The following is a 26576-nucleotide window of genomic DNA, read 5'->3' on the forward strand; positions in this document are numbered from 1 at the left end:
TTTATTTAGCACTCCCTTCTTCCACGCCCCCTCCCCTCCCCCTTCCTGCAATCCCATCCCCAGCAAATGATTCCAAACCGCTGCCCTCCTTGAAGGAAAAAAAATGACTTTTTTTTTCTCTCTCTCTGGATTAGACGTGCCCTTTTCTTAGTGACAGGTAGAATTGTGTAGTGTGCGATGAGTGTAAGCGTTTGTTTTTAATTCTCACCTCCAGAAAATCAGCCACCCAGACACCTATTCCGATGGAAGCTCGGTTTCGGTAGCCAGGCCAGTGTGTAGGTGATGTGCATCTCCACAAGCCCTGAGCTTGGCCCTGCAGCACTTTCAAAACCCTTTTGTAAATTTCCCGTGTGCCAGGTGAATCCCTCAAACACCATTTGCAGATGTGCTTCCTGCCAGCAGCCTTACATGGCTAAACTAAGGAAATGATCCTATTAAAATCTTGGTAAATCTGTGCTCTCAAACTTAAATCAGTTTGAGTGTATTTTGGGAACAGTGAGTTGTAGATAAGAGCATTTTCAAGAGAGAGAAAAAAATCGCATTGAGGATGAATTACACAGAGCTCTTGAGGTAGATTGCTTCTGTGAGAAGACATTTTGCCTTGATTGTTCTGACTCCTCCACCTAGTAGGAGATTTTAGGTGCTCAGTATTTTAGATAACTAAGATCAAGTTCATGTCTTTTGAATGTTTGTGCAGATCTCTGTTCAGAATTTCCAAAAAAAAAAAAAAAATGTTTCAGAAAGCATGGGATTGAGTTAGTGGAATCTTGAAAGTGACTGTAAGAACTCTGTCCCATGAAATTTACATGCAAATTCTGAATAGAAGACATGTAAGTGGCTTCCTGGTCCACCCAGGGTTGTTTATTGGTGTTCCTGAATTGAACCAAGCAGCCTTTTTTCTAGCTATATTTTCTGTAGATAATTTGTTTCCTGTTGATAAATTTATAAGGAGAGGGGGGAATGAAATAGGAGGAAAAAAAAAAAGTAGTTGACTTTTAGCTATTTTGAGCATAGCTTGTGGTGAAGTACAATTTTGAAAAATATTTTGAATTTGAAATCTAAACTTAAAACACCCATAAACTCAATAGTGAATCTAAGGTACTGTGTTCGATATTGGGGATACCTATTGTGATTTCTTCCAGCTTGATAAGGTATAAAGGAATATAGGGGGAGAGGGACAAAAACTATGGAGAAGAGAAAGATTTTGAAATAGCAGCAAACTTTAACAGCATGTATTTAATAACTGAACAAGCTGAAGTCACTTATCTCTTTCCATGACTTAGATTGCTAAGTGTGGGCAATCAAAAACTTGGTGTCAGGTTAAAATTCCTGAGAGAATTGTTTCTAATGTAATCCACCCTAGCTATTTATTAGAAGTAAGCTTTCGAGATATAATGAAATTGGAGTTCAGTTTCACAAAATTTTTAGGTAGGGTAATTTTCCCTCAACCGACCTAAATCTTAATTGTATTTGGGCAGAATAGAAGTCCAGATTTTGGAATAAACTGACAAGTGCATTTTAAGTGTAAATTTAGCTTTTATGGCTGTTTAAAATGGCAGTGCATTATTTTCCCAGATATTCATTGATATTTCAAGATCTACAGATACACACACAGACAGACACAGACACACACATTTGTTTTTGTGTGTGTGTGTGTTTTTTTAAAGTATGTTTTTATTGATTTCAGAGAGGAAGGGAGAGGAAGAGAGAAACATCAGTGTTGAGAGAGACTCATTGATCAGCTGCCTCCTGCACACCCCCACTGGGTATCATTCCACAACCCGGGCATGTGCCCCAACCAGACTTGAACAGTGACCTCCTAGTTCATAGGTCAACGCTCCACCACTGAGCTACTCCTGCCAGGCTATTTGGTTTGTTTTAAAAGGTGCACGTGATTATATTGTCTGCATTATTTTAGTCTTTTTTTTTCCCCCCCAAGATTAGAATATATGTCTAAATATTTCAATAAGTTTAAAAGTATAATGTTTTAAAAGAGATGCTAATTCAGTGAAGTTATTTATTCTAACATAGCAATACTTCAGAGGAAATACTTCTTGAGGAGGAAGGATTTTATTTTTATCTTTTTTCCAACAAGCTGGTTGTGCTTGAAAAACTGCAGGAGCAGAGTCTGCTCTTTAATACCTGCTAGGCATGTGGCTTGAATAGAAATTCACATGGGAAGCTTAGGAGAAAGGGTTTTATTCTTGTTTTAATCTCTTGGCAAATTACTTGTCAGTGTGTATAAACATACATCATCTCAGTTTTTACTGCAGCTCCTTTGGGGTTACAATTGTTTTCTTATTCATATTAATTACTTGAATTTTGCTATTTTATGTGGTCATGCTATATAAAGGTTAAGATCTAAGAATTATACCATTGACTTGGGCCACAGAAGAAAAGAAGTTGGTGAAGTAGTACATAGTTAAAGCTGATTCCACTAAAGCATGAGTACCTGTCTCTTCACATGCTTTTGTTTTTTAAATGTAAAATTATTTGACTTCAGCTTGGACAAAGCACAGTGCTTAAGAAAATTTAGTTTGCCTTTATAGTAAGGCGGTAAACTTCTATGCATGTTGACTTTCTTTTCAAGATGGAAAATCTGGACATCTCTTTCACCAAAAAACTTTGCAGAACGTAGGAAAGTATTTTTGGCTGGGCCAAAATTGGAGCATGGAAAGGTAGTCTGTGGGATGCCTTCTTTGCATAGCACTACTGGGCTTATTTAATGCATCTTTTACCCTCATAATTAACATGTAACTTCCTTTGTAGCCATATGTGTTCTATTTTGCAGGTGCTTTTCCTAGGGGTAACAAGTATATGAGTCACTCATACTGGGAATATGAGTCCCACTGGGCCTTAATTCAGTACAATGTGTTGTTATTAGGAAGTGAGATCATTTTCTTGGAGGGTTAGACTTTAGGAACATTTTGATTTAGTTTGCATGTTGCATTGTTGTATGTAAGTTTTTCCTTCAATATATTAGCCTTTCTTTGCTCTTGTGCTACATTTAGAGGGTGCTTAAGTGTGTTGGCAGTTCTCTGCAGTCTAGAAGCAATAGTTCTTTGAATTTTCAACTTATGTCATAGCTAAATCACTAATCTCCCTTTTTATTTATATTTCTTATGACTATGCTTTCACCCTTCTGTTTTACAAAGTAAAAGAGGAATTGCTTAAGATCTTAATGGTATTTGTGACTTTTAAAGGGAATATCAGCTTCCCTTTCTTTTGGGGTAGAGGATTGCCTTCAAGGGAGAAAGAAGAAAAAGGAGCTTCAAATATTATAATGGCATCACATATCTGAACAGTAAAGCTTTGTTTTAGTATTTTTTGTTTGTTTTTAAGACTTTGGTCATAGGGACATAGCTCCATAGATAATCAGCAGTAAATGTTGCTGGGCCGGTGAAGAGGTAAATATACTTTTTAAATGTGTGTGTTATGGGGCTTTGGTCTTATTAAATATTTTAGAATAGTGTTTTTTGTTCATTTGTTTGTTTGTTTGTTTAGAATAGTTGTGTTTTAACTCTGGCTTTAAAAAAAATACAAAAAGAAAGAAATGCTCTCGCATTGCTGGGCCTGCTGAAGAAGAATCCCAAGGTGGGACCTAAGCAGTGTTATTTTTAGAAGCTCCACAGGTGGTCAGATGTGCAGCCAGGTTTGAGAAACACATTTAGAATTGGGTTTCAGGCTTGTTTCATTTGGAGATTGTTATTGGATTTGTTCTTAATAAATATGAACAATAAATATGATGGAACAATTTGGAATGGAATAATTTGGTACTCTGAAGTTTGGTTCCTGGACAAAACCATAACAAAATGACTTCACCTTGGAAACACGCATGTCTAAAAGCACCTGGGGCTGTCTCCAGTGTATGCACTTATGATACTCAGTGTTTTTTCCTTTGAGCCCAAGTATGCATCTTACCTTTTTAAAGGATTCCTAAATTCAGAGCAGTTTTCAATCAGTGTAGCCCACTTCTCTGCCTTTTATGTGATTCAAATAGTGCTTTTATGATTATGTTGAATGTAAAAGGTATATTTTAATTTTAAAGTGATTCTCTTAAGTAGGCTTGAGGTAAACATAACTGGGATTATAAGAGGCATTGGACTAAGCGATCTGTAATATCCCTCTATCTCTAAGATCTCGTGATTTAAGAAATTCATTCTTGTGGAGCTGGTGGACTAGTTATAGTTACATTAAAAGATTATATACATGTATTTATGAGTGTGTGTGCCTGTATGTCTGTTTAAAGAGGGCTTTATATGTCTGCATGTTACTGGGCAGGAATTTCAGTATTGTAAAAATATAATTTTTTTTGGTGTATCCATAAATTTAATGGAATTCTGGTTCAAAATTCAATGGAATTTTTGAGGAGAAACTTGAGAAAAATTGATCTGAGAAAAGTAAATGTGTCTTTTAGTAAAAATAACCTTGAAAAAAATGTTGAGATTTACCTTATTAGAAAGTGGATGTGCTTTAAAGCAGTGTTTTTCAACCTTTTTTGGGCAAAGGCACACTTGTTTCATGAAAAAAATCACGAGGCACACCACCATTAGAAAATGTTAAAAAATTTAACTCTGTGCCTATATTGACTATATATAAAGTAATTCTCTTGAATAGGAATCAAATAAACACAAAGAAAGTATTTTATAATTACTTTATTATGAAATATTAAGTAAACAAAATAGTGAAAAATTATAAAATTCTTGTCTTGTCTGCACCTACGGCACACATCAGTGTGCCGCGGAACAGCGGTTGAAAAACGCTGCTTTAAAGTATTAATAATTTGAACAATGTGCTTCTGGCAGAGGAATTAAGCATAGAGGTAGTGAAGCAGAAAAAGCAACATAAATTGACAGGTTCCTGGGAATTTAGACAGTAAAGCTAGTACTTCCAATCAGTGAATGGGAACAAGATCATTTAACAAACGATACTGAGGCAGTTGACTATCCAGTTAGGGGGGAAAGTTGATCTCTACATAAACAAAAATTCTAAAAGAATGAAAGATGTAATAAAATACTAAACTGTAAAAACTCTAGAAGAAAGTGTAAGATAATAATTTTATGATCTTGCAATGGGCAAGGCATTTTGATACCATCAAGAAAAAAGGGACAAATTTAATAACATAAAGTGTCATCTAGTTATCCTCATTTGAAAAATTATAGAAAAACATGATTAGCTGTGAATTAAATTTAGACAGGGAGCTAGTACTTTCTAAAGGAGAGTAACTATGAAGAGAACAACTCTGAAGATTATTTTTGAGTGAACAGAAACAGTAAAAACTTGACATTTACGGTGAATTTTTAAGTGAAGGTTATGAAAAAATGCCATACTTTGAGTAAAATTGCAACTAGTGATAAAAAATAGTTATTTCCAGGATGACCTAAGAACAAAACCTCAAAATCTGTATTTCAGAAGTCTAGCAGTTCAGAAATATAATAGGCACATATCAGAATTCACAAGCAGTTCGTTTCTGTCTTTTATATCATTTGCTTTGATTTTTCAAACTACCCAAAAGGTCAATTAGTTAGGTTTATGTAATGGATAATTTCTGGACTGTTGAAAAGATTCTGTAGGATGCAAAAATAAATAAACCGTGTAGTAAATTTTGCTATTTTCACCATGGATTGGTTTGCTTTTATAGTATGCTCTCTGCAGATAATTTGGGGCTAAAACTTTAGTTTACTCCCCAGAATATTTTGTTCATTTACTTCCTTTTATTCAGAAATTCTGGATTTCTTGTTTAGCTCAGAATGAGTTAAGTTAAAAAAAAAATCATGAAAATATAACCTCATTAAAAAAGTTCAATGAATTGTCTGTTGCCTGAAGACATTTCACTATTCACTACTATTAGAGATATTTTAACTAATTAAAAAGCAGAGGGCATTTCATGGTATCATAGGGGTAGGGAACCTTTTTTCTGCTAAGGGCCACTAGGATATTTATAACATCATTCTTGGGCCATACCATATTATCAGCTTAAAAATTAGCCTGCTGTATTTGATCAAACATTTAATTAACTCACCCTACTGCCTTGGCAGGGCCAGACCAAATGGTTTTGGCCTGTGGGCCAGTCGTTCCCCGCCCCTAATAAAGGGAGCATTGGAGTTGAGAAATCAGATTTATCATTCTACAATTTACTAAAAACTCTGATAGTAGTTTCATCATATTGTATTTAGCAAATGAGTTAAATTGATAGATCTTTAAGGTCCTTTCAATTTTGAAAAGTATTATGGTGTTAATGCTCTGAAGTTTTAAAGAAGAACTTTTAGACTCTAATTTGAACAATTAAAATATTAAAAAATGTATAGGTTTTCCAGGAATTGTTTGAAGTCCTGTCTGCAGACACACTCCACCTTCTCTCTTCAGCCATGTTTCTTAGAGTGGTCAGAGAACCCTCTGCTTTGGAATAGGCCCAGAGCTTATTATTTTGACTTACTCTTAAATAATTTCTCATTATTTTTAGTCACTTTGGTTACTATCAAGCATATATATCTCTCCTGTTAATGTTAGCATTTATAGTAGATTAGACTTCTTGAGAAACTTGTTATGCTGGTTTATTAGCTAATTTTGTGAACTTGCAATTTTAGGTATAATGAAAGTATTTTACATTACTTATTTTTTATAGTTTTCTGTTTAAAAAATTTATTTTTTCAAAAGAGCAAGCAAGAATTTATTGACTGCATAAAAACTCATTTACTAGAAGGACAGTGAAACAAAGAAGGGCATAGAAGACTCAACAGCAGAGCCCAGGCTGGGTTGCTTTGGCTCAACGAGAAGTCAGAGAAAAGGGGACCTTGGAGACAGGTTCAGTGGGGTTACCCAGGATGAGCTGCCACTACCCGTTGCTCTCCTGGTTGCAAGTCTCATGGAGTCCCTTGGAGTTTAGGTGCCTATGGGGGATAGATCTGGTATATCATATTATCTTATATACCTTAAAACAAACCACAATGTCCTAAGGTATTTTGCATATTGCTAACAAAAAGTTTCTTTTTGGATAGGTATAAATATCACTTTTATCCTGAAATATATCAAACAAGTATAATAGTTTTTAAAATAACTTATTTTGAGTGTAACATTTTTGCTTTTTTAAATTTATTTTTATTTGAGGAAGCTATTTTTGTTTTATCTTGGTCATCCATTCTAGAGCATGTTTTGTATACTCATCATTCATTTCTAGGAAGAAATTTGAGTAGTTCACAGAAAGGTAAGCAACAGTTTTCTTCACAGTACTTTTGGAAGGGAGGTAGAGTAATTATTGATAACCCTGGCTGGATGCTCATAGGTACATCAAATAGAAACTTGCTTTTTCACCATTATGCCCCCTTTTCATTCCATCTTAAATATACTGGAAACATAAAGAAAGATGGCAAAGGTGAGGAAAATACCAAGTCCATGGCTTGGGGAGCCTGTCAATAAAAGAGTGCTGGCTGGGAATTAGGAACCCAGGCTCCTCCAGACAGCAGACACACTGCACCTTCTCTCTTCAGCCATGTTTCTTAGAGTGGTCAGAGAACCCTCTGCTTTGGAATAGCTCAGAGCTTGTTAAAATGTGGATTTATGGGTCTACTACAGGATTAAGGAACTAGAGCCTTGGAGTTTAGGGCCAGGGAATGTGTATTTTTGCTCAGTTTTTATTATTGGAATTTTAAAAAAATATGTATTTTATTGATTTTTTACAGAGAGGGAGAGGGATGGAGAGTTAGAAACATCAATGAGAGAGAAACATCGATCATCTGCCTCCTGCACACCCCCTACTGGGGATGTGCCCGAAATCAAGATATGTGCCCTTAGCTGGAATCAAACCTGGGATCTTTCAGTCCACAGGAGGACTCTCTACTCACTGAGCCAAACTGATTAGGGCTATTGAAACTTTTAAGCATGCAGACTAGAAAGAGTAGTATTTTGAACACCTGGATTCAGTAATTAACATAGACATGTGTTTAACATGTATTATGCAGTTGTATCTCTCCATACTTCACTTCAAATAGTAAATTGAGTAATTCTGCATAGATAAAATATCATTACCCTAAGAAAATTAACAATAATCCCATAATTATTCCATAATTCTATAAAATTATCTGGTAGCTGCTTCACATTCCAATTTGCCCACTTGTCCCCAACAATGTCTTTTATAGTTTTTTTTCACCTGCAAACAGAAATCTAATCTAAAATCAAGTATTGCCTTTATGTTTCTTTAATTCTAGAACAATCCCCATATATGTTTTTCCTTTATGACATCAGCCTTTGCAGAGTCTAGGTCAGCTTTTTTATATTGCCTAATTGTTTCCTACATATGTTGTCTATCTTCTATATTATAGGTAAACTGTAAGTTGCATCTAGGGTCTTGATTATATTCAGGCTACATATTTTAGTCAAAAGTACTACCCTGTTTCCTCGAAAATAAGACAGTGTCTTATATTAATTTTTGCTCCCAAAGATGCTCTAGGTCTTATTTTCTGAGGATGTCTTATTTTCGGGGAAACACGGTACTTATACTTTATATATGCATTGTATCAGTAGGCACATCCTCATTCATTCCACTATTAGCAATGCTAAGTTTACCTCTTGATTAAGGCTCTGACTGCCAGATAAAAGTACATTTTCCTGATTGCAATCAGTAAGTAACTCATGGGGTAATATTTTGAAAAGGTGTCACTATGCTGTTTCCTAATAACATTTTACCTAGTAGTTTTAGTGGCCATTGAGAATCCTTGCTTGAATCAGTTATGAAATTATTGGTGGGAAATGAGATTATATTTTAAACAACATTTCTAGTAATTCTTCCCTTCTCTAAAGTTTGAGAGCCATTTGCTTTACTGGTATCAGGACCTGAGAGAAAAAACAAATCTGTCCGTTACTATATGAATCTAGGCACTGGTATATTTTCAATGGGTTGTCAGAGTTTAAGCTTCATGTTAGTTTTGGAGGAACAGAATCAAAGTTCATGCCTCGTGTTCCCTGTATTAATAACAATAACTTGAGTAAGGGCTAATAGACGTATTAGGGAGAGTGCAAGAGACAAATAGAAATCACCAAGGAGGAAAGGAAACCATAATATGTTGAAAATGCTGTTTTTTACAAATATTGTCTCATTTAAATTTGCATGTTTTTCAGATCTATTTTACAGGTGATGGTATGAATTTAGAGAGGTTAAGTAATCTATCCAATATGTCACTTAACTGGTGGAGGAAGGCTTTGAAGCCAGTCACCAATGGCAAAATATGTGCAGTTTTTGTACATCAGTCTTCTCTCGTTTTTAAAAAAATATATATTTTATTGATTTTTCACAGAGAGGAAGGGAGAGGGATAGAGAGCTAGAAACATCAATGAGAGAGAGACATCAGTCAGTTGCCTCCTGCACGCTCCCTACCAGGGATGTGCCCGCAACCAATGTACATGCCCTTGACCGGAATTGAACCTGGGACCTTCCAGTGCGCAGACCGACGCTCTATCCATTGAGCCAAACCGGTTTCAGCAGTCTTCTCTTATAATGGTCACTAATTACTTGGCTTTACTGTGGGATTTTGCTGTTCTGGCTTATTGAAAGTGGAGGAATGATATTCTTGAACCACTGGGACCTCTCGAGGAGAAAGTTCTTTGAGACCTTTGCAGAGACTAGGGTAGGCTTATGACTCTTTTAATTGATTATAACCACTAATGTGATTCAAATTATTTTCAGCACTTTACCCCAATCTCTTTCCTCAGGTAGACATACCTTCCAATCCTGTGATAGCCACATTAGAAGGAATTTTTAGTGTTGGCAATACCCTCTAGGCCACTCTTCATTCCTGCAGGTCTCACCTAAATGCTGTACCCATATGTTGGTTGGTTCTCTGTTGACCTGTTGGAAACAGCAAGAGCAGCAATACCTCTTTCCATAAGGGCTTAAAAGCATTTGTTTGCAAACCTTGGCTGTGCAATGGAGTTACTTGGGGAGTCAGATACTTGAATTCCATCATATGAGATTATGGTCCAATATGTTTAGGATCCTATATGCTTTATTAATCCTCACCCGAGGATACTTTCACATTGATTTTTAGAGAGAGTGGAAGGGAGGAGGATAGATGAAAGAGAGAAACATTGGTGTGAGGATTGGTTGCCTCCTACAGGTACCCAACCAGGACCTGGTTTTGAGCCTGCAACCGAGCTACATGTCATGGACAAAAATTAAACCTGTGACCCTTCATTTCATGTTCTGACACTATCCACTGAGCCAAATGACTAGGGCAGAACCTATATATTTTAAAAGTCTGTGTTTTCAGTAAGTTTCCCAAGCAGTAGATAGACAAGGATGAGAAACATAGTTTTAAAGGCTGATTTCTACCAGTTTTACAGTGTTAGTTCTCAAGGAGAAGGAGTTTATATTAGACTTATTCAGGAATGTTTTTTAAACTTAAGCACTGGGCATGTCAGATTCAGAGGGGTGGAATGTATAAAGGAAGCTCTGATGATGATTTTATTGGAACACCGTATTTAGACAGTCTCTGATTGGTCCTTATTTTTAGCTGGAATGGGTTGATGAAAGTGTATATTAATAAAAGAGTAGCTATATTTGCTGTATACTATGGCATATGGATTGTCATATACTATAGTTAAATTCAGGATACTGTAAAAACATTAAAAACACACACATTTCTTTGATTTCAGAGAGGAAGGGAGAGAGAGAGAAACATCAGTGATGAGAATCATTGATCGGCTGCCTCCAGCACAACCTCCACTGGGGATCGAGCCTGCAGCTCAGGCATGAGCCGTTGGCCAGAAATGAACCTGGGACCCTTCAGTCAGCAGACCAATTGCTCTGTCCATTGAGCCAAACCAGCCAGGCAAGACATTTAACATTAAACCTGTATGGTATATAACTGAATATTCCTTTGACTCAGAAGCTTCTTTGGAAGTTTGAAGAACTTCAAGGTCATTATTAACACAAATGATCACAATGGTATTTCAGAAGTGCCAGGTTAGAGGTATTTTACTGTGTTGGGAAAATTGATATTCAATGAGTGTTAATTTCATGTCTCAAATTTTCAGAAATGTTATATTTGTTGAAATTGGTGCCAAGGATAGGATTCATAAAAAGAAACTGGTGAGTGACAGGGGAGAACTGACCTAAAAGGTATTAAATGAATATCAATAGAGATGTAAGTGAAGGGAGCAGAGAAAAATGACTTACCTACATTTTGTTTGATAGATCATGGTGTTGAATAGCTAGGGGAGTGGATCGGAAGGGGCCATATAGTTTTTTATTTTATTACTTCATGCTGGTAAGGACCAACATAATATCCTTTTGATCTAGGAATGTACTGTGGCACTGGTGACAAAACCTAAAGTGCTGGGGGAAGCTCATCAGAAATCCTAGGAGAGGCAATGGCTGGCAGAGATGGGACAAAAGCAAGTACAGTGTAGAGTGGGTTGGAGTCTCTGTGATCCTGATCAAAATGAGCAAAACTCCAAAGCTGTCATTTTGCTTGGTCATAAGGAAGACAGTTTTGGAGATGTCAACTAAATAGTAGTTATAAATAGCCCTGTATATTTAGGATGCTTCCATTTTGCCTTCTGTAAAGCAGTTTTCATTAAAGCTGACTCTGAAGGAACAGATTATGCCTTGCACTAAAGAATTTATATATTCAAAATTTAAGCAAAATGGTTTTCCTGAGACCTAGTGGGTAATGGTGGGCCTTCGGGTTGGAAGAGAAGAGATTCCACAGAAAGGATCTGTTACTCCATGTGCAGATTAAGCAAAAATTGTCAAGACAAAACTGACTTTAAAAGCAATTACATCTGTTTGAAGCACTTTTAGACTGTATTTGAGGTTTTCATTATTTGATAGGTACTACATAAATTTTAGATAGCTTTCAAGGTGTAGTAATCTAAGATTAAAGGAGATGGTATTTGTCAGGTACATTACAGGATATTGAATGGGTCGCTATGAGATCAGTTTGTCATCTTGCTTATTTGCTTGCCATTTGCAGTTCACCATTTCAGTTTGTGGTATGCTCATATCTCCCGTAATGTGATATATGCATTCATGAAAAATCTCTCATTCTGCAAAATCACACTAAAAATAATAGTGCTGTAGAAATATAGGATTAAGGTGAGACTACTTGCAGGGGTCCTCAAACTTTTTAAAGTGGGGGCCAGATCACGGTCCCTCAGAGAGCTGGAGGGCCGGACTATATGAACTACTAATTCCTACTGTAACACCTCGGCTGCGCTCACTGCCCAAAAAACCTGGCGGGCCGGATCAGACTCCTCTGCGGGCCGCATGTGGCCCGTGGGCCGTAGTTTGAAGACGCCTGATTAAAGAAATGTAACCTTGTAACCAAAGCATTAACAAATACATGACAATCCAAATAAGAATGCTAGCACAGTAGGTGGTGACATATGCACTCCGTATCATACCTAGTGATTCCAGGCTTTATTTTATCCTGGAACATGCTTTATTCTTTTCTTTTTGATACGTATATTCTTACAGGGATTAGCTTCTCTGTGAGGCCACTGTCACCAAAATTAAAGCTCTGATCCATGCTGTAGCTTCTTTTGTGCCCAGCATCATCAGGCAATGAAACAATGGATATTGAAGCCACTAAGTCAGCTGTCAGTGCCTGTACCAAAGGGAGGCACTTTGGTAAGATGCTCACTGTTTTTCTTAGTCTTCATTATTTCCTGTTATTTGCGAAAAATTTTGCCTTTAATAGCTTCAAGCATTAACATGCTGGGAAGATTCACTCGTGAACCAACAGTCTTTCCTCATCACACTGTTGTCATTCGCATTTTGCCAGTCATGTGTTGAAGGCATCCATGTTACAGAAGCATGCACTGTGGCATTACTGATATATTTTTTAATCTGTGATGGTGTCAAGATGTAGCTCTTGAAAATGTCAAGGTTCTCTTGTTTGGGGAAGTTCTAGTTTTGGAGATACTGCAGTGTTTCGAGGTTGAATGAAATATATTGTACTTCTCATGATTTGTTGGCCTTTTTATACAATAAAGAAGTGAACAGGGGTTGTTTCAATCCACTTTTATTTTTTTTAAGTATATTTTTATTGATTTTTTTTACAGAGAGGAAGAGAGAGGGATAGAGAGTTAGAAACATCGATGAGAGAGAGTCATCAATCAGCTGCCTCCCGCACACCCCCTATTGGGGATGTGCCCGCAACCAAGGTACATGCCCTTGACTGGAATTGAACCTGGGACCTTTCAGTCCGCAGGCCAACGCTCTATCCACTGAGCCAAACCGGTTTCGGCTCAATCCTCTTTTAAATTTCTGCTTTGTAACATAGTCATTAGATGAAATGTGATAATGTCTCAATGCCATATCAGCACTTGAACTACATACAATATATGGAGCAGGAATGGTTTTAAACTTTAGTTCTTTGAAAAAGGATTATAGTGAGGCTTTAAATTAAAATTCATCTGAGCATATAGTAAACAGGAAAAAAAAAAAAAAAGCAATAGTAGCCAGTTGTCAAAGACAAGACTGATGGGTAGAATAAACAGACAGCTTACAGCAATATAAACAATCTGTTTTCAAAGAGATTTTTTTTTTCTTTTTCTTTTTTTAAGGATGCTTGGGAGAACTTCCAAATTAAATAGAAGTTACTTAAATATGAAAAGCAGTGAATATACAACATGTTTGTTAGTGACTATTACAGTGTTTCCTCAACTATAATAACACAAATTTCTTTAGCTTAACACATAGAAACGTATTGTCTACTGTGAGTCCTCTGGCAGATGATGGCTTTGACATCCTTTAGGGACTCAACACTCAGCATTCGGCATTCAGCCAGTGAAAAGAAAGAAAATGTAGAGAAAGAATAATTGTTTCTTAAAATCCCTAACTTGAAGTGACACACATCACTGTGGTGACATTCTGTTGTAGAGAAGTAGCCCTGTGACTGTACCCAGATTAAAGGAGGCTGAGGAATGTACTTCTGCAAAGGTAACAGTTTTGTATAATCTGTGCTTAGCCCAGGTACCCTTCAGCCTTCAGTTTAAAAGAGGTTTAGTGTGTGTGTGTGTGTGTGTGTGTGTGTATGTGTATGTGTGTACGTGTGTGCATGTGTTCTATTGATTAAAGGGTAAAAGAGAATTTTTTTTAAAAAAAACTTTGATTTATGTTTTAATTTAATAATTTACAATATATGAGCCATGTCAGGCCTCTCTCTCATTGTGTCTTTTAAAAAAATACAGAAACTATTTTTAGCCTGAGGATCATACAGAAACAGCCCAACCTCTATTTCAATTGGTCAGGTCAAACAAATATTTAAATTAGATTGAAAAAAATATAACAAAGTTTAATCATTTTAAGTGTGATCCATATTAAACTAAAATATAATGAAATAATACTAGAGTTTTAAATAAATTTTCTTCAGATGGAATTACACTAAGGTAAAATGGCTTTCATAGACAAAATAAAAAGCATTTGGCTCTTATGCTTGAGGCTTGTCAGTTTTCAAGTTTTAAGAAATACTTCATCTGGTTTGGGATATGTGACCACAGCTAATGTAACTTTTAACAAACCATGTCCTGTACCTGGAGACCTTGTTCTGCACTATTACCCAGTTACTACTTTTACTAGTAGAAGTCACTCTTTGTTTTTCATGTGTTAATTTACAGGCCACCAAATATATAACCTAAAATTTGTGCAAAATTTATACCTATATTTGGAAATTTATACTAACTTTATATCACTAAAGCTTAATGAATTCTGTTTGTGTGTTAATAACCACATGAATTTAAATCACCTAAAATTTCCTGGAAAAGGTGTTAAAGCATCTTAATTTATGTTAAACTGAAACCAAAATGCTTTCATCAAAACATGTCAGAATATTTTATACATTCTTATAGAAATCCATACAATATTTTAAAAATAGAGACCTGCTACTTTAGTATTGAAGGTTTAACAGTTAATGTTTTTAAGATATTCTTTTAATTTCAAACATTATTTAGGTTACATTTTCTGATATTCTTAATTGGCTTTTTAAAATTAGGTTACTAAAACATTAATAAATATATGTTCATTTAGAGGCTATTATTTAATAATTAAAGTTTCTCTACATAATCTTACCACTAGTTGAAACTGTACTGGTGGTTTAGATAAAGATCCTTGATTTTTTTCTTGCAAACTAAAATCTCTGACCTGTATGGCTAATAAGTAATTAATATTTTATTAGACTATTATACTTGAGAGGTAAGGGGGGGGCGCTTACCTTGGTGTGTACATTAGCCCATTTTAATAAATTTAATAAATTTATTCTATCACAGTTTGGGAGACCAGAAGTCTGAAACCACGTTGTCAGGAAGACCATGATCCCTCCAAAACTCTGGGTAGAATCTTTCCTGGCCCCTTCTTAGTTTCTGCTTTCATTGTCAAATGACATTCTTCCCTCTGTATTTGTGACCAAATTTTCCTTTCCTTTTAAGACACCAGTCATATTGGATTAAGGCCCAGCCTACTCTGTATGACTTCATCTTAACTTATTACATTTGCAACTATCCTGTTTCCATAAGGTTACAATCTGAGATACTGGGGGTTAGGACTGTTAATATCTTTTTGGAAGACAAAGTTCAACCTATAAAACTTGTGATTTTTCTTTAGCATAACAGACTTTAAAATTTTCTTTTATAGTTGATTCAGTGTCAGTCTGGCCAAAAAATGAAGGCATTTTAGGCTTGGGTATAGATAAATCTTCAAATAGGGAAATTCGGTGTTTTTGAAAGTAGCTGTAATGAAGGCTACCAACAGGTAAATCTCTAGTTTTTGCTGTAGGTTAAAGAGTCTTTGTAGCTGGACTATAATGTATAACACTACCTGTTCTACCTAACTTCATATTATAACAAGTGGAAATATGGTGGGTTTTCTTATCCATCACTTTAGCTCTGCAGATAATGAATTTTTCTCAATTTTCATGGTGTCATAGGCTTAGGCATTATAATTATTTGCTGAGTTCTCAGAGCCTTGGTTTGTCCATTGGTAGAATGAGAATTCTACCTCCATGATAGGGTTGTTCAAGGCTTGGATGAGATGATGTTGGCATAGTGTCTGACACATGATGCATTTTACTCTGTGAGAGTTGCCCTCTCCTCCTCTCCATCTTTTCTTAGCCTTGGCCATGCTCAAAGTGGCTGTCAGTGGAGCAGCTGGAGGCCGTCGCACTGCCAACAGTAACATCTTGCTGCCAGTGGTGCCAGACTGTGCCCAGTGTTGAACTGCCTAAAAATAGCAACCAGGAAGACGGCCAGAAGAGGTCTTTTGCTCTGATTTAAAGGCTTTTTGGGGGGGTTTCTTTGAGAAAGGCATTCATGCTTTATTAAGATACACTAATTGCCTGTGGGTCTCTGTCCCACCTGATGAGGTGCGGTGGGTGCCGTTACACGCTGTGTGCCTGGGAGCGGACCTCATCTACTTTCTACCAGGTTTTAAATAGTCTTTGGAATTTGCACTCAATCCAAGGTGAAAGCTTAAGGTTTTCTCTGAGCATGCATCTCTTCTTGGGCATACTTGTTGCTTTCTAAGTTTCCCAATACACATGGGTACTTTTGACTGCCCTACTTTCACAAAGCAACTCTCTTGACATTTCTTTCTAGATCTCAAGTGGTCTAGTGTATGTCTCAACTGTGATCTTTTACCTCTAGTGTCTACAAATTGTTCCTCTACTTTAAAATGTTTACAAAGCAATGCCAGTTACTTCTCCAGCATGGGAGGGTTTGAGTTAGGCAAAACAGACTGCACCTGTGTCATCCTCTAGGCGGCTCCCAGACCGGTTAGAACAGAGTTACATAATAATTTGCAAATCAGGTTGACTATTTTTTTCTGGAACCAAGGAGCAAGGTCTCAGTCTGGGAAAATAGTCTGCTGCTGCACCAGAGATGGGATAGGGCAAGGACAATTAAAAATGTCGCAAAACTTGCCTACCATTTTAAGTGAATGCTCCCTTGATTCCGTGTAGAATTGATTGTTACAAATCTTTGTTTTTTAGAGCTCTGACAAACTTGGGTCTTACAGTTGGTGCTTATCTTTGATGTTATGGTATGGTGAGGGGAGCTTGGAGCTGCCTACTCCAACATTCTGACATTCCCTTAACAGATTTGGTTCCCTTGTGGTAGTCCACTTTAATACCCATGGACCTCATTTCATCCTACCACCTCTACAAATGCTGCAGATAGGAGATGCCTCAATTCTTACAGACCCTTTTTCTGTATCTCCCTGGAAATCATCGTAGTTTCTGTTAAGCTATTTCAGTATTGTTGTTGACTAAGTAGTTGTGTTAATACTAGTATTTGTTCCTATTAAATATTAGACTAAATAAGTTCTAAATATAAGGTTTAAAGACAGTTGGGTGCCTTATGATCTTTATATTTTAAGGCTATATATTTTTTGGATTTTTCCTCCTGTACAAATGCACTTCTGAAATAACCCAAGGCAGTGCTAAATATGGTTTGATTTATATACAATTTCATAGTTATGCATTTACTGGAAAAATTAAAGTACAGCTAAAATGGTCTTGTACGTATTGGTGGGTAGTATGCATTTATAATGGGTTCACGAATATCCAGTCAGCATCATTTGGTAGAACATTGGACAGTGATCATTGCTTGTGGCTTTTTAAGATTTTCTGCCCTTTTATGTACAATAGCATGAGATAGAATAACAGTGAATTCAGAAGAGAAATTCTAGCATTATATATGAACTATAAGTGGCCATTTAGATAAGACTTTGAGATCCTTGAATTCAAGAATGTATATCTTTCTGCTTTTGTTCTTGATCAATCATTTTGACACTTCATTGGGAGTCACTGTTAATTTTCAGGGGTAAGACCTAGGAGTTAACAACATGTTACATTTATTCTGAAGACTGAGTTGGGGAAAAAATAGAAAACAGTTGGTAATAAATTATGGTTTGTACTAAGTGAACCTGAGGCTGCTGTGACCCTAGACTGTATGCATCTGATAGATTAAATATAGAAGGTAGCTGGAGACCGGGATGGCAGGACACACACAGGCTTTATTGGAGAGAAGGGTACCCCTGCCGGCTGCTTTCACAAAGAGGGGCGGAAGAGAGCGAGGGCCAGGGTACAAGCACCTTTAAGGATAGGGGACAGGGTTTAGGGCACTCAGCACACGCTGATTAGTGATTAGGGACCGAGGGATTTAGGAATTGGGGGCTTAGGGTATTTGGCAGGTGCTGATTGGTGGTTCAGAGCTGTGGATTGTCTGGCCGCAGGTGGGATTTATGTCTGTCCATCAACTGGAGGAAGGGAGGATCTATCACCATCTTACCACCTTTTCCTTTTTGCCCCTTACCTTGTTTGTCTAGGCATCAGTTTGAAACACAATTTGGTTAAAATTCTTCATAAAAGCATAGGAGTTAGTTGATCTTTACTCCTCTGCTTAAATAGTTATTACCAAGGGAAAGATTGGATAATTTAGTATTGACATGTTGTTTCAGGGGATTTTCTTGGATTGAAGGTGTATTTTAACTCCATTGGTATGTCTAGTTCTTTGGTATACTCAGTATCATTTCTGAACTCATCATTGGGGAGGGGAGGTTACCTTTGTTTTGCAAATTAGTAAACAAAACTTCAGTGGCATGATTTCTTGATTAAGTGATGGTGGTGTTCTAGTAGTCAAGTCTACTTTTCTTTAAAAATTTTTTTTTTAAATTACTGATTTCTGAGAGGAAGGAAAGGAAAGAGAGAGATATTATAGGAACATCAATGATAAGAGTGAATCATCAGTCGACTGTCTCCTCATGCCCCACACTGGGGATCGAGCTTGCAACCCGGGCATGTGCCCTGTGACCTCCTGGTTCATAGTTCGACACTCAACCACACTGAGCCACACTAACTGGGCTTTTTTTTTTTTTTTTTTTTTTAATTTATCTTTATTATTGAAAGTATTACAGATGTCCCTGGCCCCCCCTTGCCCCCCACATTGACCCTCACCCCTTACCTCCACTCCCCCTCCCATCCCCCATAACTTCACACTATTGTCTGTGTCCATAGGTTATGCATATACCCTTTGAGACAGCTTGCAGGGACCTGGAGAGTATTATGCTAATGCAAATAAACCAGTCAGAGAAGACAAGTATCACATGATCTCACTTATATGTGGAATCTAATGAATTAACATAAACTGATGAACAAAATAGATCCAGAGACATGAAAGCATGAAACAGACTGATGAATCTCAGAGGGAAGCGGGCTAGGGGACAGAGAGTTGGGAAGAGATAAACCAAAGAATTTGTATATGTATATATACAATTTGTATATGTATATATGCATAACCCAAGGCTAGTTTCTTTATATTTCATATCTCAGAAATGTATTTGAGAAACAGTTTATTGTATGGTTAGAGGAGAAGAACAGTGGGTATAGTTAGAAATTAGTGGATAGAAAAGGGGGATCCTAAGAATGAAAGACCTTCACTGTTATGATGTGTGTGTGTGTGTGTGTGTGTGTGTGTGTGTGTTTATTATTTTTAGGTCATATTTCTAATATTTTTAATGTTTGGTTTCTTTGAAAGGAACCTGTTAAAACAGCAACTTAAAACAAGAACCATCTGGATTTTCACTTCATTTGATTTCATTTTCTTTTTTCCTTTCAGACCTTTCATTTCCCCTAGAGGAATCTATAGGGGAGAAGACTCAGAATAACATAAATGTAGGGGCAGCACAACCAAGGGGAAAAGGCTAACAATAGCACTGAGTAAGTGCTGGGAAAAGAGCCTGAACACCAGTGGGGGAGAGAAGGGAAAAGTAGCAAATGCCTGGAGTAATTGACCTCATTCTAGCATGGCTGCTATGACACACAATTGCAGAGTTTGATATTGTAAAGGATCAGAGAACTGTTGGCTCTGCTTGAGGTACTTTCAAACCTCACTACTGTACCGGAATTGAAGCAGAAGCCTGCGGGACCATTGGCTTTCTGACTGTGAATAGGCCAACTCACTGGGGAAGCAAGCAGGAAGTAGTGATGGCCTGTTCTCATTTATTCTTCCCCATTGTAGACAGGGGAGATTGTAAGGGTAAACTAAGATGAGAGTATCTCCTCCAAAAAATTAGTTTTACCTTACCAGTCAGAATCATGTGTCTGTAAAGTTGCTGAGATAGCTGGGTTGCTGACTGGTTGTCTTTTTTATGGTTGTTTATCCTGTTGTTTTGCATGTATTTTTTCAATAAGGGCTGGGCCAGGAACAGCAGAGATTTAGAATGAAGTACAATTTAAACTCTTCATTTAATTCTGTGACTGTAGATATCTTGGACAGGTCAATGGACTATGCCTCAGTTCCTCAACTGTCAAGTGAGGTAACGATAGTACATCTAATCCATAGGGAGAATAAATGAGTTTATGTATCTAACATGCTGAGACAGTGTCTAGCACAAAATAAGAGCTGTATTAAGTATTGTTGTCAGAAACTGAAAAAGATGAGTAAGAGCCTATGCAAACAAAATGGATATGTATTTTATCACACCTGAAGTAGTGATTCTGCTAAATTCAGTATGAATTTTGTTACTCATTTATTTTTTAATTTTTGCCCTTTGATTTTATTATGGGGCTTAATTTTATCATGGTTGTCTATCTCCAGCAGATACAGAACATACTCAATTAAGTGAACAAGGATAGACATGGTACATGAATATTTTTTTAATACTATGTTAGAACCTGAAAAATGACAATGGCAACAAAAGAGACAAAAATCTCTGATATACCAAGTCATATTTTTCTTGCAATTGTAATTATTTCTTTGAATTAAGTGCATATGGAAATAGAGTGTGCAATAAATGCTACATGTGTAATGTTTATATTATACTTTATTCAAAACAGTATTTTACAAGCCATCTCAAGCTTGAAAGACTGATAATTATTAGGACTGACCCGTCAATTTAGCTGCCTTTCTGTGAAATTTGAAATGAAACTACTTAGTACCTTATTATAATAAAAAATTAGAATTTTTCCTGTATTTCCACAATTGATCAGAGCCATTCCTTAAGTTGTAACCTTAATAAATCTTAAAATAGCATTTGGAAAATTAATGTCTTCTAACAAATTTTTCTTAAATTTGTTGGCTTTTTAACAATTTTAAATGGCCTTATTTTATTATAGAAAGTAATTTTAGCTTGTGATTACTGTTTTTGCTATCTTCTATAATAATTAAAGCGTAATGTGCTAATTAGACCAGACCCAAGCCAGGGCTGCGAGGGAAGTCCGGATCCCAGGTGCCTACCAGTGGCCAGAAGGAAGCCCGGGTCCCTGGTGCCAGAGGGAAGCCAGTGCCGGCAGCCAGGGGAAGGCAAGGCCTACTCTTGCACAAATTTTGTGCATCGGGCCTCTATTGTTATTATTATATATTAGTAAAGTGTCCTATTTTCCTTGTTTTCATGTACAGGGGAAACAAATTGGATAGAATAAACCATTTCTCTTTAAGAAACGCTGTTTTTCCTAAAGTGATCTTTTTGGAGGCCTATGTCCAAAAAGATTGGCTATAATGAGAATAAGTGACGGATGCATAAAAGTGTCTGTGAGGTCTTAAACGCTTATACGATGTAGTTCTGCTAGGACTCAGCCATTGCATGTGACATTGCTGTTAATGGATAATGGTTTAAAGAGCTATTGAAAACATTGTGGCTCATTACTGAGTTCGTTTTCTGGCTCTCAAGTGTCAGCCAGACAGACCAACTTAATTAAAACTCTGGAGGTTAAATGGCTCACTGGGTTAACCAATAGGCCTTTTGTAATAAAGTATTAAATTTTTTAGACAATTAAAAGGCACAGATTTATATACCTGGTAAGGCAAAACAAACCAAAAAAGTGAAGTTTCTCTTTTGCAATTTATGGAGAAGAAATTGTGTTCTATAATTTTTTAAGTTCCAATTTAGCTGCCTTTCTGTGAAATTTGAAATAAAACTACTTAGTACCTTATTATAATAAAAAATTAGAATTTTTCCTGTATTTCCACAATTGATCAGAGTCACTCTTAATGGAGAAGGGACAACTGATCTGTTTGCTAATAATTTTATGAAGTTAGGAACTGGAAATCTTAGAAGTTTGTAATACAGATAGACTCCTAAGAAAAAACACCTGTCTTTGAATAATTTTAGGTTTACAGAAAAATTGTAAAGACAGAACAGATTCTCTCACCTCCTCACCTGGTTTCCCTGTTGTCAGTGTCTTCTATTGTGATAGTTCATTTGTCCAAAGTGAGAAGCCAGTTTTGATATTGCTACATTACTATTAACTAAACTCCAGATTTTATTTGGACTTTACCACTTCTTCTATTTGTGTCTTCTTTCTGTTCTAGGACACCGAATTGCATTTTGTTGTCACATCTCCTTAGTCTCCTTACCTTAGTGACAGTCTTGTTTTTCATGACCTTGACAGTTTTAGTCATCTTGTAGAATGTCCCTCAGTTTGGGTTGGTTTGATCATCTTTTCATGATTAGACTGAGGTGGTAGAATTTTGAAAAGTATACTTACAGGGGTGCAGTGCACTTCTTGTCATTTATATCAAATGGCTTATGTCACTAATATCAAGGGGTGCATTATACTTACATGACATCATTGCTTAACCTTTATCACTTGATTAAACTGATGTTTGCCAGGTTTCTTCACTGTAAAGTTCTTTTTTCCCTCTCCTTTGAAATCAAGTCACTAAATAGCTCATCTCAAGGACTAGGGTGGGAGGGGGACAGAAAGGGTAGAGACTTAAACTCCACCTTCTGGAGAGGGTGGTATCGCCTTGTTTTTTAGAATTCTGTAAGCAACATTTGTTTCTCCTCTGCTCTAAAATAAATATTTAGATTTATCACTGTGAATTCACTTTGTGAATATATGACATATCTCATTTAAAAGAGAATTCAGCTGATTCTACACTTGGTGAATTCTTGCTGGACATTTAGATCTATTAAACTATAGGCCACTAAGGGGACTCATTTTTATGGTGACCTCTTTTCTGTCTTTTTTAAAAAATCAGGCTTCAGTGTTATTCGTCAGTTCCTAATCTGATAGATACTATTTATAAAGGAATAGAACCTCTAATGAGGGAAATTATTCCTAAATAAAGCATTAAAATGTAGCACATGTTTGAACATAGATTTGACCCTAAGCTTAACAAAAAGAGATTTTGGTCACAGTTATAATGCCCTTTGGGCATGGTATTAATTGATTTTGGAAATTAATTTAAAATGAAACTTCATTATACAGCCATTACTCTTGCATTTTTATTTTTTCTACTCTAAATTCTTAGTGAAAGCATATGCTCTTTAGTAAAAAACTGTAAACTGAAGTTTTATTGTTGAAATATTGCCTGGTATTATAATGATAAATAACTTGCATTTTAAGGAAGCATTCTTTTGTGATGGAATTTTGAAAAGATATATTACTAAAATTGCATAATTTGTACTAATAATTGACTTGGAAACCTTTGAAGTCAGTATATTTTATGCTTTTGGACTCATTTACTCAGCAAAATGTGCTGAGCACTGTGAATGTATAGCAGTGGATAAAAAAGACTTGGATCCTGTTCTCAAGCTAGTGCAGACAAATTGAACAAGAGTGGTTAATGCTGCAAAAGGTGGAGTGTATGTGTGAGCTTACCTCGTTTGTGGGAAGGCATCAAAAAGATCTGTTTAGTAATGTGAAATCTGCAACCTGAGGGATGACTAGAATCTGGGAGAAGAGTTGGGAAAGGATGGATGAAGCAGCGGGAACAGTTATGAAGGAAGTATGCCTGGTGAGTGTGGAGTCCTGTACAAGCAGACCCAGAGGACCAAGTGCATATGCCTGGGGAGAGCAGGACAGTGGTGAGTAGAGCCACGTGATGAGGGTCTTTGTAAGGCTTTTGATTGTATCCGAAAGGCTCTCCAGAAAGCCATTGATGGTAGAAGATCAGATTCGCATATTGAGTACTTTCTCTTCAGTGGACTGGAGTAGAGTGGTGAAATAGATTGATGGAAGGTTTGATCTAATGTGGGGAGGCCAGTTAGCCTTCTGTAGTAGTCTCTGCAAGGGATGACATTCAGTGCTTAGTGAGAATTTGGTGTTAAGCTCTACCTTCTGAGAGACCACTGAAATAGGTGAATATTGCATATGTGTATGAAAACAAACAACATATGTCTCCTTTAAGAAGTGTGAAGGTTTGCTTGGCCGATATGGCTTAGTGGTTGAGCATCGACCATTGAACCAGGAGGTCACCGTTGATTCCCCATCAGGGTATGTGCCTGGGATGCTGGGTTGATTCCTAGTTGGGGGCATGCAGGAGGCAGCTGATCAGTGATTCTCATCATTAATGTTTTCCTCCTCTCCTTTCCTCTCTCTGAAATCAATAAACGTATTTATGAAAACAGAAATGTAAAGGTTTATAGTATATGTATAGTTCTCAAATCTCACTTAAAGATCCTGAATTTCATTAAGAAATTATTGTGAAATCTTTATAATTTTTTTTTTGTGGGGACAGTCCCCTTGTTTATTATATAAAATGAAACTAATATTTAAATTATAAGGTATTTGATCATACTGATTTAAAGTCAGGTTTTTCTTTTTAATTTTAAACATATCATACTACCACTCTGGAATAATTGACCCTTAATTAACTAGTAAGCAGGGAATTCAGCCCATCCAAATGTTAAACAGTGCCATTTAAAATTTAGAAGCCCGAAGCAAGATAAGGCTGTGGTTGGTGGTCATAGCCAAGCCAAATGGACTCTTGTTGAGAAATAAAATAAGGTTGCAAAATTAGTACAGTTCTGAGGAGTATCTCATGTAAAGACTGGAGAAGCAGTTGCCAGTAGTGTGGGCCTCAGGATGAAACCATGGGGCTGGCCAAAAGATTTTTGTTTTCATCTCTACTAGTGCTCCAGTAAATATGAGGTTGTGCTAGTAGAAAATATTTTATATTCCCTACTTGTCTTTTCCTTCCTGAAGGAGTAGGAACTTACATAGCAGATTTATCAAAATATGATGAGAAAATTTTAGAATTCAATTTTGAGTCCCTGAAGGAATAGATTGCCTTACTGAGAAGATTTAAAGAGGAGTATAGAAACAGTGGAGAAAAAAGAGGATGGACGGGAGGGTACTTTGTTTTCTATTAACGAATGGTAGGTAGACTATATTTATCTAGAGCAAAGAAAAAGAGATTACATATACTCTAGAACAGCGATCGCCAGCTGGTGGCCTGCGGACCTCTGGTGGTCCGTGAGATCCGAAAGGTTCGCGACCACTGCTTTAGAAAACATATTTTTGCAAGAAAACAATAAAAACACACGGATTGATGCTAGGCTGCAAGTTTTGAGGGCACAGTCCCTTATACTGCCCTCACTTCTGACACAAACTTCAAATTCAGGGGGTTCCCAAAACCACCCTCAGGTTCATTTATTTGCTGGAAAGGCTCACAGAACTCATTGAGAGTTGTTATCTACACAGTTTTAGTTTATTACAGGTCAAAATAAGCCAAAAGAAGAGAGTTATTGGGCAGTGCCTGAAGAGTTCAAGCACAAAGCCTCTGTGTTGTCTAATGTGCAGTTAGGATGCGTTACCTTCTCGGTATTGATGTGTGACAGTACGCACAGAGTTGCCAACGAGGAAACTCACTCAAGCTTTGGTGTCCAGATATATTTTGGGGGGCTTCATTACATGGACATGATTGATTGATTGGTTGATTGCCCATAGAGTTGAACTCAAGTTTCCCGGTCTAATGATCTCATATAACCCAAAGCCCTTGCCATAATTTGGTCTTTCTGGCATCGCCAGTTCTCACCCTAAGACTGTTAGATATGGCCAACCCTATGCTAAGATCCAGTATGACCAGCCCCTACGCTAAAAAGGACACCTCTGTCAAATATAACAGATTGCCTCCCAGAAGCCAAGGCAAAAGCCACACCTCTTTTTTGGGCAATGCCAAATTTATTGTATACACTTAGATGTTAAAATAATTGAGTTTTATATTGAGATTGGTATCGAATAGGAGCCCAAGAGGAAACAGATAATTTAGGATAAGATTATGTGCAATAGCCTAAAGGGAGTGTTGGCTTGACCCCAGTCTGAAAATATTTTGAATTTCTTTATTGAGTTTAACTGTGAATGTTGTCAGTTAGTTATAATTCACTGGACAGTATAGATTAAGTGTACTCTAATTTTAATTTAAAAATTGATAAGTAAAAATATTCTTCTAGATAGCAGTTTTAGTAGTATTACTCTGTGTTGATGTTATGATCAGAATAATACCAAACCATTTGGCTATCCATCATCTATATCAGTACATAATTTGTTACCTGACAAATTTATCAGCTAGTGTATGCTATTCTCAAGCCCTAGTAACCCAGTAATATATTTTCTACATTATGGAAAGTAAAACGGTTGTTTAACTAGATGAACTCAACTCTAATTACATTTAAATTTATTTATAACAGTTAAAAGGATTAACTAGAAAATATTATTTTCATGAGCAAGTTGAGGATCAAATTGTCTTTTCTAGGGTTTATACTTTGGGTTACTAACTTAATTCTGTTCATTTTGAAAGCATATAGACTGGTGAAATAAAACAGCAGATTGATATAACTGAAGTTAAAATGATACAATGAG

General features: G+C 36.6%; 1 protein-coding gene across 1 annotated transcript in view; it reads left to right on the forward strand.

Moving 5' to 3' along the window:
• The window catches only part of XKR6 (XK related 6), a 218084-nt gene that overhangs the window by 1924 nt on the left and 189584 nt on the right, over positions 1-26576 (forward strand). The gene's annotated exons all lie outside the window — the stretch shown is intronic.

The sequence above is a fragment of the Pipistrellus kuhlii genome, unplaced genomic scaffold (genome assembly GCF_014108245.1).
Source record: "Pipistrellus kuhlii isolate mPipKuh1 unplaced genomic scaffold, mPipKuh1.p scaffold_m20_p_8, whole genome shotgun sequence".
Lineage (NCBI taxonomy): Eukaryota > Metazoa > Chordata > Mammalia > Chiroptera > Vespertilionidae > Pipistrellus > Pipistrellus kuhlii.